The sequence below is a fragment of the Eulemur rufifrons genome, chromosome 9, assembly GCF_041146395.1.
Source record: "Eulemur rufifrons isolate Redbay chromosome 9, OSU_ERuf_1, whole genome shotgun sequence".
In the NCBI taxonomy this organism is placed as follows: domain Eukaryota; kingdom Metazoa; phylum Chordata; class Mammalia; order Primates; family Lemuridae; genus Eulemur; species Eulemur rufifrons.
The window spans coordinates 27,221,595-27,233,441 of record NC_090991.1 but is presented as its reverse complement, the minus strand read 5'-3'; positions in this window follow the sequence as shown (position 1 = coordinate 27,233,441).

Genomic DNA, 11,847 nt, shown 5'->3' with positions numbered 1-11,847 from the left:
GAAAAAAAAGTGTGTCAAAAGATTTATTAGTCATTGTGTTGGTGTTCACCCAGCCAGAGAAAGAAAAAACAAGGAGCCAACAGTAAGGAAGGAAAAGATGTTATTACTGAACTGGTTCTTCTGTGTGTGTGTGTGTGTGTGTGTGTGTTCCGGATTATTGAGCCACCTTAAATACTGCACTGGCCTCCTGAAAGATCAACAAAGTGACATTCAGAAGTCAAGCTTTATTGGGCTATCAAAGGAAGGACACACCATAACCTCAAGTCTGGCTCCCTGGCACCTTGGGGATGTCAACATTTATCAGCCTTTGATATCTGTTACTCCCCCAACAGAGTAAGCATTGTCCCCTGAACTCAGGAATCTCACGGCAGTTTGATTATATTGCATTGGAAGCCATAGTTGCTAGTTGTGCAACACCAAGGACTCATCATAAACAGCACTGTTTATTTAGGATCTAATGCAGCCTGGCACTTTGTTTGCATTGTCCCTAATCTTCATAGAAACCTCCATAGAATGCCACAGAAAGAAGGTATTTTTATTCCTATTTAACAGATGACATTAGTGAAGTCCAGAGGTTAAAGGGCTTGTCAAGTAAGTGGTAAAAGCACTGGGATTCCAGCCCAGGTTCATCTGTCTTTTGAAGCTTAACCACTTTCCACTCTGCCTCACAGCCTCTTGTCTACCAGTTTATTCCATAAGAGCACACAATTTCCAACGTGGGAAATAATTATTTCAACAGATAAAACAGGCGGCAAAATACTGGCCCTTAAGAAATGATCACTCTAATGTTTCCTTTTAAAGTTGTGGGCAGCCAACACTGTGCCACATGAGCAACAGCTGATAAAGGTGGAGACTTTATCAAGTTTAGTTTTACAACCAATTGAAAGTTATAATACAGTTAATCCGACACATGCAAAATAGTTTCTGTACCACATGGCATAGAAATATAAGCTACCTGTTTGACACAAAATAAGGCAGGAATGGAGGAATTGAGGAACAAAAAGACAGAAGATGTAGAAAAAATAGCAAAATGGCGATGTAAATCTTACCTTATTGGTAATTAATTACATTAAATGTAAAGATATTAAGCACATTGATCAAAAGACAAAGATTGGCAGAATGGGTTGGAAAAACATGATCCAATTATATATTGTCTACAACATACAAACTTTAGATTCAAAGGCATAAATAGGTTGAAAGTAAATGGATGGGAAAAGATATACCATGCAAATAGTAACCAAAAGAGGGCTGAAGTGGCTCTACTAATATCAAATGAAATGGACAATACAGACAAAGGACAATTTATAACAAAGAGTCAATCCATAGAAGACATAACAATTCTTAAATTTGTGAATGAGAGGGGACATTACTACTGACTTTACAGAAATAAAAAAGTACTATAAGGAATTACAATCGTATATCAACACATTAAATAACTTCAATGAAATGGACATATTCCTAGAAAGACAACACTACCAATTCTGATGAAAGAAGAAATAAAAAACCTGACTATACCTGTAACAAGTAAATAAACCTATTACTATATGAATTAGTAATTTACTACAACAAATAACAAAAAAATAAAAAAAAATTTCCCACAAAGAAAAGTCCAAGCCTAGATAATTTCACTGGTGAATTCTACGAAACATTTAAAGAATTAATACCAATCCTTCACAAATTCTTCCAAAAAATAGAAGAGGAGAGAACACTTCCCAATTTATTCCATGAGGCCAGTATTACCTAGATAACAAAACCAAAGATATAAGAAAAGTATATGCCAATATCCCTTATGAATATACATGCATGCTAGGCATAGTGGCTCATGCCTGTAATCCCAGTGACTTGGGAGACTGAGGCAGGAGGATCGCTTGAGGCCAGGAACTTGAGACCAGGGCAACATAGTGAGATACCCCCATCTCCCCAAAAACATAAGAAAAATTAACTGGGTGTGGTGGCACATGCCTGTAGTCCCAGCTACTTGGAAGGCTGAGTCAGGAGGATCACTTGAGCCCAGGAGTTCAAGAGTTCAAGGCTGCAGTGAGCTATGATAGTGCCACTGCATTCTAGCCTGGGTGACAAAGTGAGATCTCTCTCTCATCTCTATCTCTTTATATATATATATATATATATATAGCATATATATGCAAAAATCCTGAAGGAAATACTAGCAAACTGAACCTAGCAATATATAAAATGGCTAATATACCATGATCAAGTAGAATTTGTCCCAGGAATATAAGGTTAGTTCAACAACATATTAATAGAATAAAAGACAAAAATTACATGATCATCTCAATAGATGCAGGAAAAACAGTCTCTGACCTCATGTAATTTATATTATGGTTGGGGTAGATAGTCAACAAATTAAAAAGTAAAACATAGGACAATATATGGTGATCAGTTCCATGAAGAAACATAAAGCAAGGAAGAATAATACTATGGTTTGAATGTCTCCTCCCAAACTCATCTTGAAACTCAATCCCCAATGTGCCAGTATTGAGAGGTAGAGCCTTTAAGAGGAGTAATGGTTTGATGGGTTAGTGGATTAATTGGGTTATCATGGAAGGGGAACTAGTGGGTTTATAAGAAAAGGAAGAGTGACCTGAGCTAGCACATTAGCATGTGCAGCCCCCTGGCCATGTGACACCCTGCACCACTGTGCGGAGAGTTCCCACCAGCAAGAAGACTCTCACCAGGTGTGGTCCCTTGACCTTGACTTCTCAGTCTCCAGAACTGTAAGAAATAAATTCCTTGTCTTTATAAATTACCCAGTTTCAAGTATCCTGTTACAAGCAATAGAAAACAGACCGACAGATGATAAGAATTGTGGGAGGAGAAGAGTTTGAAATTATTTAAAAGGGAAATCAGGAAACACTGAGACTGTGATATTTAAGCAAATACTTGAGGATGGTGAGGGAGCAAATCCGTGCGGATATCTGGAGAATGAGCATTCCAGGCAGAGGAAGCAGCAGATACAAAGCTGGGTGGTGGGGCACGGGTATACATGACATGTATTCTTAACTGGGTTATAATTATATATGAGTTATTATAACAATATATATTGTTAAGTTAAATCTGGCTCCTAGCGCCCACTCAGCAAAGCTGCTGAGATGTCCAGTGTCAGTCTCTGTTGCGACCCTTCCCACTTCCTGGACTCAGTGTAGAGTCCCTATGCCCTGGAAAGGGGCCTCCAGTCCATCGTGGTCAGTGCTGAGATGGTTGTGCCCAAGCTGGCAGCTGAGCAAGCTGCTGCCTGCTCACCATGTCCATCTTCCTCATGACTAACTTGGCGCCCCGAGTCACAGCCCATAGGGTTCAGTCCCAGATAGTCCCTGTCAGAGGTCCCGCCTCATCCAGGAATGCCGCATGAGCGGAATTTCCCTGTTCCTTGATCCTGCATCTCCAAGGCAAGCAGCAATCCTTTCACCCCTGAAGGCTAGTGGCTAGACTGTCAAGCTTCCCGAGGTTGCCTTTGTTGGCTCTCCCTAGCCCTGTGAGCTAGGTGTGTTTGTCAGTGTGTTTTTGTTTGTTTTTATTGTTGTTTGGTTGGTTAGTTTGGTTTATTGTTTATTTGCTTTCCATCCTCCTCCCCCAAAACAAAGGCTGTTGATCTCCTGATAGACAAAGAAAATTCAGCACTCCAGAACACAAAGGTTTACTTGCTTTCTTGAGAGAGGGTGGAGGGAAAAGTATTTTCATTCTTTCAACAGAAGAAAATAGAATTAAGATCTCAATCATGTAAACGTCTGTGGAATCCTTTCCTGGCTCTCTACCTCCAGGACCATGTGTCTAGCTTGTTCCAGGCTACTATTTGTTCTGGCCTAGAGGATTGCAAGGGTCCCACCTGACCTCTCTGTCTCTGGTCCTATGCCTTCCAACTCTTCCCCATACTGAAGCCAAAGTGATCTTTCTAAAGCAACAATCTGATGATGCATAAAATCTCTTTGCCAATTAAGGAACAGGCACATGATCCAATTCAGGCCAGTGAGATGTTAGAAAAGGCTTACTGGGACTTCTGGGAGAGCTGTTTCTCTTCTGTGAGAGTCTCTGCCTTACCCTGGTTGTGGCAGTGGGCCATCTGGCCTGCAAGGAAAGGACGCGGTTAAAGCTTAGAGGAGGCAAAGCCAGGACAACTACAGGGCGCAAGACACCAGAACCATTGAGATAAGTGAACCCTGAAATCTGCCCTATCCCTGGATTCTTGTTAGAGTTTTGTTGTTTTTTGAAATTTCAGATGATCAAAAATACAGAACAAATATTGGTTGTACAACAATGTGAATATACTTAACAATACTGAACTGCACACTTAAAAATGGTTAAGATGGCAAATTTTATATTATGTATATTTTGCCACAACTGAAAAAAAAAACAATATGACAGCAACAAAAATATAGAACAAATAGTATAAACACCATCCATGTGTCCAGCATCCAGCATGAAAATTTCCCTTAGTTAAGCCAATTGGAGCTGCGTTTTTTGGTGACTTGGACCCAGCATATGCATGCTAAGTCATGTGGAACATGGTGCCAGAAAGCAGGAATGCTGCAATTTACAGGCCTTATACCTGATGGAATTGGCTGAACTGAAGAAATAGGGCTTGATCCTGGGCTAGGAAGTTAGCAATCCTAAGTGATTATGAAATAGTTGGGCTATCTGCCTGTTGAAATTGAATGTGCAAAAAAAAAAAAAAAAAAAAAACCCAGGGGACCTTGTTCAAATGAAGATTCTGATCAGTAGGTCTAGGGTGGGAACTGAGAATTTGCATTTCCAGCAAGTTCCCAGGAGATACCTGCTGAATTATGGACCACACTTTGGACAGCAAGGAGTTAAACTAAAGTGCCCTGGAATGGGGACCATATACCATACAGGCTGTTGCATTCGGAGGATGGTGGGGGAAATTCAGGATGTTGGATTGTGTTAGCAACTACTTCTAGCCCTCAGGAAGGTTCTACAAGAGACATGCTTAGCTTCACACGATCTATGTAAAAACAAAGAAAATACAACTCTGTTAAGAGAAGTTCTGTCTGTCTGTAAACTGCAATATAAAATGGCTGAAATGTGATAATGTGACTATGTCTATCTTGTCAACTTTTTAGAGTCTGCACATATTTGTGGAATGAATGCATGGAGTTGTGAGTGAATGAACTCACTATGAGAAGGAGCACAGTAATTAGAGCCGCCCAGCAATGAAGCAGGTTGCCACGTAAAGTAATGAGCTCCCCAACCCAGGAAGTGTTCAAGTAGTGACTTGGTGACCATCTGTCAACTTTAATGTGAATAGGTATTACTGGGGATCTTGTGAAAATGCAGATTCTGATTTGGGAGGTCTGCGGTGGGGCCTGGGAGTCTGTATTTCTAAATAGCTCCCAGAAGATTCCAATGCTGGAGGTCCTTGGACCTACATTATGAGTAGCAAGGGTGTAATGGGGAATCCCACAGTGGGTAAAAAGTTCAGCTAGGTTAGTAGTTTCCAAACCTGCCTACCTGTCAGACTCACCCAGGGGATTTATTAGAAATAAAGGCTCTTCAGCTCTAATGCCAGAGATTTGAATTCTGTATGTCAGCAGCACAGCCTGGGCACTTGTATTTTTGCCACTTATTCAGATGCAGTCTTTGGGAAGCTCTCGACCAGAGGCTTACATTTATTTCAAACTCTAAGCTTCCTTCTCTTAAGAATCTGATGACTATAAATGAGGATGGGGCAAAGCCAGGCTGACTAAAATTCTCCTGCTATTTCTACATGGTAAATAGCTCCAAGGTCAAACACCGCCCTGTTATTTCTGAGTCCTAGAGCTTTACTTACTCCGTTGCCAGAGAATTTCGCATTTTCCATCGTTTTGTAGATTGAAATTACACTGTGCTCTCCAAGTAGCTCAAGTAATGATTTCTCGAGTTCCACCAACCTGTGGTGATACAACATAACTATGTTTTAAGAGAGGAATTTCCACACTGGGTTTCTTGGAGAATTTTTCAAAAGACAAAAATAGCAAGGAAAGCAAGGATTGCGCAACACATGGAAAACACCCCCCACACAGGAATCATGTAAACTGAGTGCGTTGGAGCCACGGCCTCTTGCTCCTGATGCAGCTGTGAGCAAAGAGTTGCAGATCCCTCATCTGAAGCTGCAGTTTTATTACTGCAGGTTTTATAAGCTCTAGGAGGGCAGACTCTCGGGCAGTTTTGATCAATTCCTGCTTTTCTTACCCACTCCTTATCACTATTCTCTTTTGACATAGGCACATATGGAAGGGTTCACGGAGGTGGGGGGGGGGCCAGGTTCTAGAACTTGGGGTAGAGGGAGAGCCTCGATTTCTACCCCACTGCAGGGATTAGGAGAAGGGCCAGCTGAATTAGTTAGATGTGAAATCCTGTGGGGACCATGGTGGGTGACAGGTGGTAACCTGGAAAGAAACAAACATTTGCGAAGGACTGTCAGATGTATCCTGGCAGATGTCCTGAAGGTGGGCACAGCTGAAAGGAAGAAAATAGGCACATAGGCAGGCTGTCCCCAGGTGATCTGACCACACTCCCACTGGTCTGGGTGAGATGACCCTCCAGTGTCCTCCCAACACACAAGGGTGTTTTCTATCACAGCGTAAGCACATCGTGTCCCTTCCTGCCTGATATGCTTTCTTCCCTCTGCTCCCCTACTGAAGCCTACTTCCCTTCTTACTCACCTCAAACACCCCTTGCTTGGGGCAGCCTCCCCACCCCAACGGTGTTAGGTCCCCTGTTGTATGCCATCGGATCATAATTCTTAGCATTCTTAGAGTTTGGAGTTATACAATTAAATGTGTAGTTTGTTTTGTTTTGTTTTGTTTTGTTTTAAGACAGAGTCTCTCTCTGTCACCCAGCTACAGAGCAGTGGCGTCATCGTAGCTCAAACTGCTGGGCTCAAGCGATCCTCCTGCCTCAGCCTCCCAAGTAGCTGTGACTACAGGCGCATGCCACCACACCTGGCTAATTTTTCTATTTTTTTGTTGCAATGGGGGTGGGAGTCTCTCTCTTGCTCAGGCTGGTCTCGAACTCCTGACCTCTGGCTATCCTCCTGCCTTGGCCTCCCAGAGTGCTAGGATTACAGGCGTGAGTCACCACGCCCAGCCAGGTTTGTTATTTTTTAAGTTCCTGTCAACTCTAAGCTCCATGAAGGCAAAAACCATGTTTATCTTAAGTCCCAAGACATCCCCAGAACTAAGTCCCCAGCACATAATAGGCATTTGCCCAATAAAGGAACAATTATCTTTGTGTATGTCTTTCTGCTCCACTAACCAGTGAGCTTCTTAAAAGGAAGAACCAGGCTCAATTTATCTTTATATCCTCAGGTAACCCAAACAATTACTCAATACATAATTATTTGAATTGGAATCAACTGAATTAAATTATCAGGCGTAGCAGTGCTCCAGGCACTGGGCTGGGATTCAGGGCAAAATTCCAGGGTTTGGACAGGGGACGCTAACAGTGAGGCCATCAACTCAGGGGCCCTGGGCACTTAGCTTAAAACAGGCCTCCTAAAGTCTGGAGCAAGAAGAGAAAGGAGAAAACTGGGTTACTATAAGCAGGGCAGGCTTGTTTTCACAGGTCAGGCTAGGAAATCCTACTGGGCTTTATCCTGGAGACAGGCATCACCAGCTCCCACCAGGACTTCTGAGAGGTGGGAACAGCTAGACTAGGTTGCTGAGTTCAAGGGCAGAAATCCTGCCTGAGCCAGCTGCTGTCCTTAGGCTGGAGGTGGAGTGTGTCATGTCCACATGCTCCAAAAAGGGAAAACCTAGAGCCGGCTCCTTGGGGGATAGGGTGTATAGGGTGTATCGTGGTCCCCACCAACTCTCTCTCTTTTTTTTTTTTTTGAGACAGAGTCTCACTCTGTTGCCCAGGCTAGAGTGAGTGCAGTGGCATCAGCCTAGCTCACAGCAACCTCAAACTCCTGGACTCAAGCAATCCTTCTGCTTCACCCTCCCAAGTATCTGGGACTACAGGCATGTGCCACCATGCCCGGCTAATTTTTCTCTATATATTTTTAGCTGTCCATATAATTTCTTTCTATTTTTAGTAGAGACGGGGTCTCGCTCTTGCTCAGGCTGGTCTCAAACTCCTGAGCTCAAACAATCCACCCGCCTTGGCCTCCCAGAGTGCTAGGATTACAGGCGTGAGCCACCGCATCCAGCCCAATATCCATTTATTAATTGTGAGAAATGTACCATTCTATTATAATGTAAGATGTTAATAATAGTGGAAACTGAACATGGGGTGTACGGGAACTCTCTGTGTTACCTTTGTAATAACACAGTAAGTGGAAAACTCTTCTAAAATAAAAGTTTTCTTTTAAAAAAATGTGAGATATTAGGCCAGGCGAGGTGGCTCACACCTGTAATCTTAGCACTCTGGAAGGCTGAGGCAGGAGGATCGCTTGAGCTCAGGAGTCCGAGGCCAGCCTGAGCAAGAACAGAGACCCCATCTCTACAAAAAATAGAAAAATTAGCTGGGCGTGGTGGTGCTCACCTATAGACCCAGCTACTCAGGAGCTGAGGCAGGAGGATCACTTGAGCCCAGGAGTTGGAGGCTGCGGTGAGCTATCATGACACCACTGTACTCCAGCTGGGCAACAGAGCCAGACCCTATCTCAAAAAAAAAAAAAAAAAAGTGAGATATTGAAGAAATTTTATTTTATTTTATTTTATTTTTTTTTTGCTGCCTGAAGAAATTTTAGAATCCCACATTCCTCCAGGGGTACCTGGTCACATCCTCTTTTGTTAGAGGTACATCAGAGGCCATGGAGTAGAAGGACATTCTACAGTGCACACTTACAGCCTCTTGAAAAGCCCATATTCATTAAGAGAGGAATGAGAGAGCAGGACAGTGAAGATTCTTTCACTCCCCTCCCCTGGCTCTGTCCCCTTCTTAGTCGTCTGAGAAGAATGAGGGCCACTTAACCCTCCCCAGGTTCCCAACACAGAGTCTAGTTTAGCACTTAGCCCCATTCCAGCCTCCACCACAATCTGTCAGAGCATCTGTTATCCTCGTGTACCCCAAAATCATCTGGGTGGAGCCCAGGAGGGAAGCAGTGAGAATCCAGTCACTTACATAAGTCCTGGTGAGCCCACACCCTGGTACCCAGCAGGCATGTGTCCTCAGGATGCCCATTCAGGGCTCCAGCCTCCCTCCAGCACAGACACCTAAGAATGCAACTTCACAAGGCTGGGGGCACATGGGTTCCATTGCTTCCAAAAGATTCTTTGGGCATCTGAGAAATAGGCATTGAAGTTCCACCGTAAGGTTGGAAAAAGGGGCTTGAGAGGCTGCTTACTCCCAACTGTAAATGGACCAAGATTCAGATGTTCCTTACCATCTCTGGTTCTCTCTGTTTCTGTCCAGCTTGTGACGGGCAGTGGGGGCCCTAAATCGGGAAAAATGGAAGAGAGAAGAGAAACACAACAAAAAAATTATACTCTCTGTACACTTTTTTTTTTTTTTTTTTGAGACAGAGTCTCACTCTGTCACCTGAGCTAGGATGCTGTGGCGTTAGCCTAGCTCACAGCAACCTCAAACTCCTGGGCTGAAGCAATCCTCCTGCCTCAGCCTCCCAAGTAGCTGGGACTACAGGCATGCACCACCATGCCCGGCTAATTTTTCTCTTTTTAGACGGGTTCTCGTTTGTGCTCAGGCTGGTCTCGAACTTCTGACCTCAAGCAATCCTCCCAACTCGGCCTCCCAGAGTGCTAGGATTACAGGTATGAGCCACTGCGCCCAGCCTATACACTTTAAATAATAAATAGTACAGTATTTCAATCTGGCTAGAAAATGGTTTCCAGAAACAGCTTTAGAACTGACAGTCAAGACTTGAATGACTGAATTAAGCCAAGGTAATTTTTATACCAGTGTCATCATCTTTATCATCAAAACAAATCTTATTGATTGCCCAATATAATTTAGAGCTCTCGAGAAGTCTCTGATCTAATTTAGGCAACAGAAAAGATGCATAAAGAGATAATAAATAGGAAAGGTGAAGTGAAAAAGGACCAACGTACAATGCTTTCTGGAGCCTGGCAGATAGGGAAGGCTTCATGGCTAGGTCTTGAGCTAGATATTGGACTTGGACAAGAAGGGGGAGAGCAAGCCGGGCGTGGAGGACGGCAGGAGAGGCAGAGAAGCACGAATGGGCACGGCATGTCAGGGAAGAATGAATAGGTTCGTTTGGCTGCAAAAAAGAGCGTGGGTAAAGGAGTGATGCATGACCGGCTGGGATGGGCAGGAGCTGAGGTGGTTGGTATAGAACATTGGCAAAACATGAAACTTTGTCCTGGGGGTCATGGGCAGCTGCGTCCTGAAAACTTTGGTGCAGAGGAAGCCTGGGCTGGAGAGAGGCGGAGACAGGAAAACCAGCGAGAAGGGAATGGCACCGGAGATGATTCAGGACACGAGCAGAACTTGGGGCTCCAAGAGATTTACGAAGCACAAATGGATAGGACTTGGTGACTGAGGAGATAGGAGGAGGGGAAGGAAGGGAGGAAGAATAAAGAGAGAGAAAAAAAGAAGAGTGAAGCACCCAGGGTGACCCCCTGGTTTCCAACTTGAGTGACTGAGAGAACGATCACATTCCCAGCAGAATTTTTCTTCCTTCTCAACAAGATTCCTCCCTTTCTTCTGTTTCTGGTTGTCCCTCAGAACTAAGGAGAATGGTGTTTGGGATAGCTGTCCCCTACCCTGTCCTAACAGTAATAGCATGGGATTCAGATCCCCTTTTTGAGTAAAGAGAACCCGAGGGTGTGTGACGTGCACGCGACTGTACGATGGGGCAGAGGCAGGCTGGTGCTAAGACCTAAAAGACCTGATGATTCAAGACAGAATTCTAAACCTTGGAGCCCAAGGGAAGCACCACAACTATTTCGTGGCCCCACTTCTCTTTATAGACAAGGAAACTGAGGCCTCTGAATGAGGAGTAAGTTCCCCAACGTCCACGGCCAGGGAATAGCAAGCTAGGACCAGAACTTGGCTTGCTGCGTCTTAATAATCTAGTGCTCCTTGCATTCCCACGAGTTGCTTAGTGTCACATCTACATGAGTGTGCGTGTGTGTGTGTGTGTGCATGTGTGCACATAACCTTGCTTGAGAAACGGGGCATTTTACTGGAATGACATCTTCTCTATGGATTTACCGAAAAGCATACCTCATCAGATCCCTCACAGAATAATAATAATGATTCAAGATGTTTTTTATTTAAAATCCTGTGTTTATTTGTGACTTACCTGGTAGTTATCACCCTATCTCTGCCCAGGTTTATTCTGGGTCAGATTGTGTTGGCTGGCTCTGAGATCTGTCTTCTTTCCCAGCCTAGCTCTACATTAGCCTGCCAGGGCAGGGGACAGATCTGACACCTTTTTCGTTTGAAGCAAACTTATCAAAATTCATAATTTCTCAGCTAATTGGAAAGAGAAAGGATAGGGAGTAAGAAATAGAAAGGAAAGCACATAATACTAGGTGCTCAGTGAATATTTAAGAAGGAGAGGGAGAGAGGAAGGAAGTAAAGAGAGAATACTAGCAGGAAATGGGTGAATGACCTTGATCGAAAAAAAAATCCATTCATGAAGAGAAGGAAGGGACAGCATTCTGCCCGTCCTCCAGGCTGGTTCTTGGGAACTCCCTCTGCCACCCCACCAGGCTGGTTCCCAGGGAGGCCTTTCAGTCCCAATGTGCTGTGGCTAATTGGAAATTCACTGATTCTAGGGTTGCCACTCAGAACCTTTATGTTATGCCAATCTCAGAAGTCACCAAACATCAGATCAATTCTCCGACTAAAAAATACTTGGAGAAGATAACAGAGTCTCTTCCTGTCTGCTGAAGGAGACACACA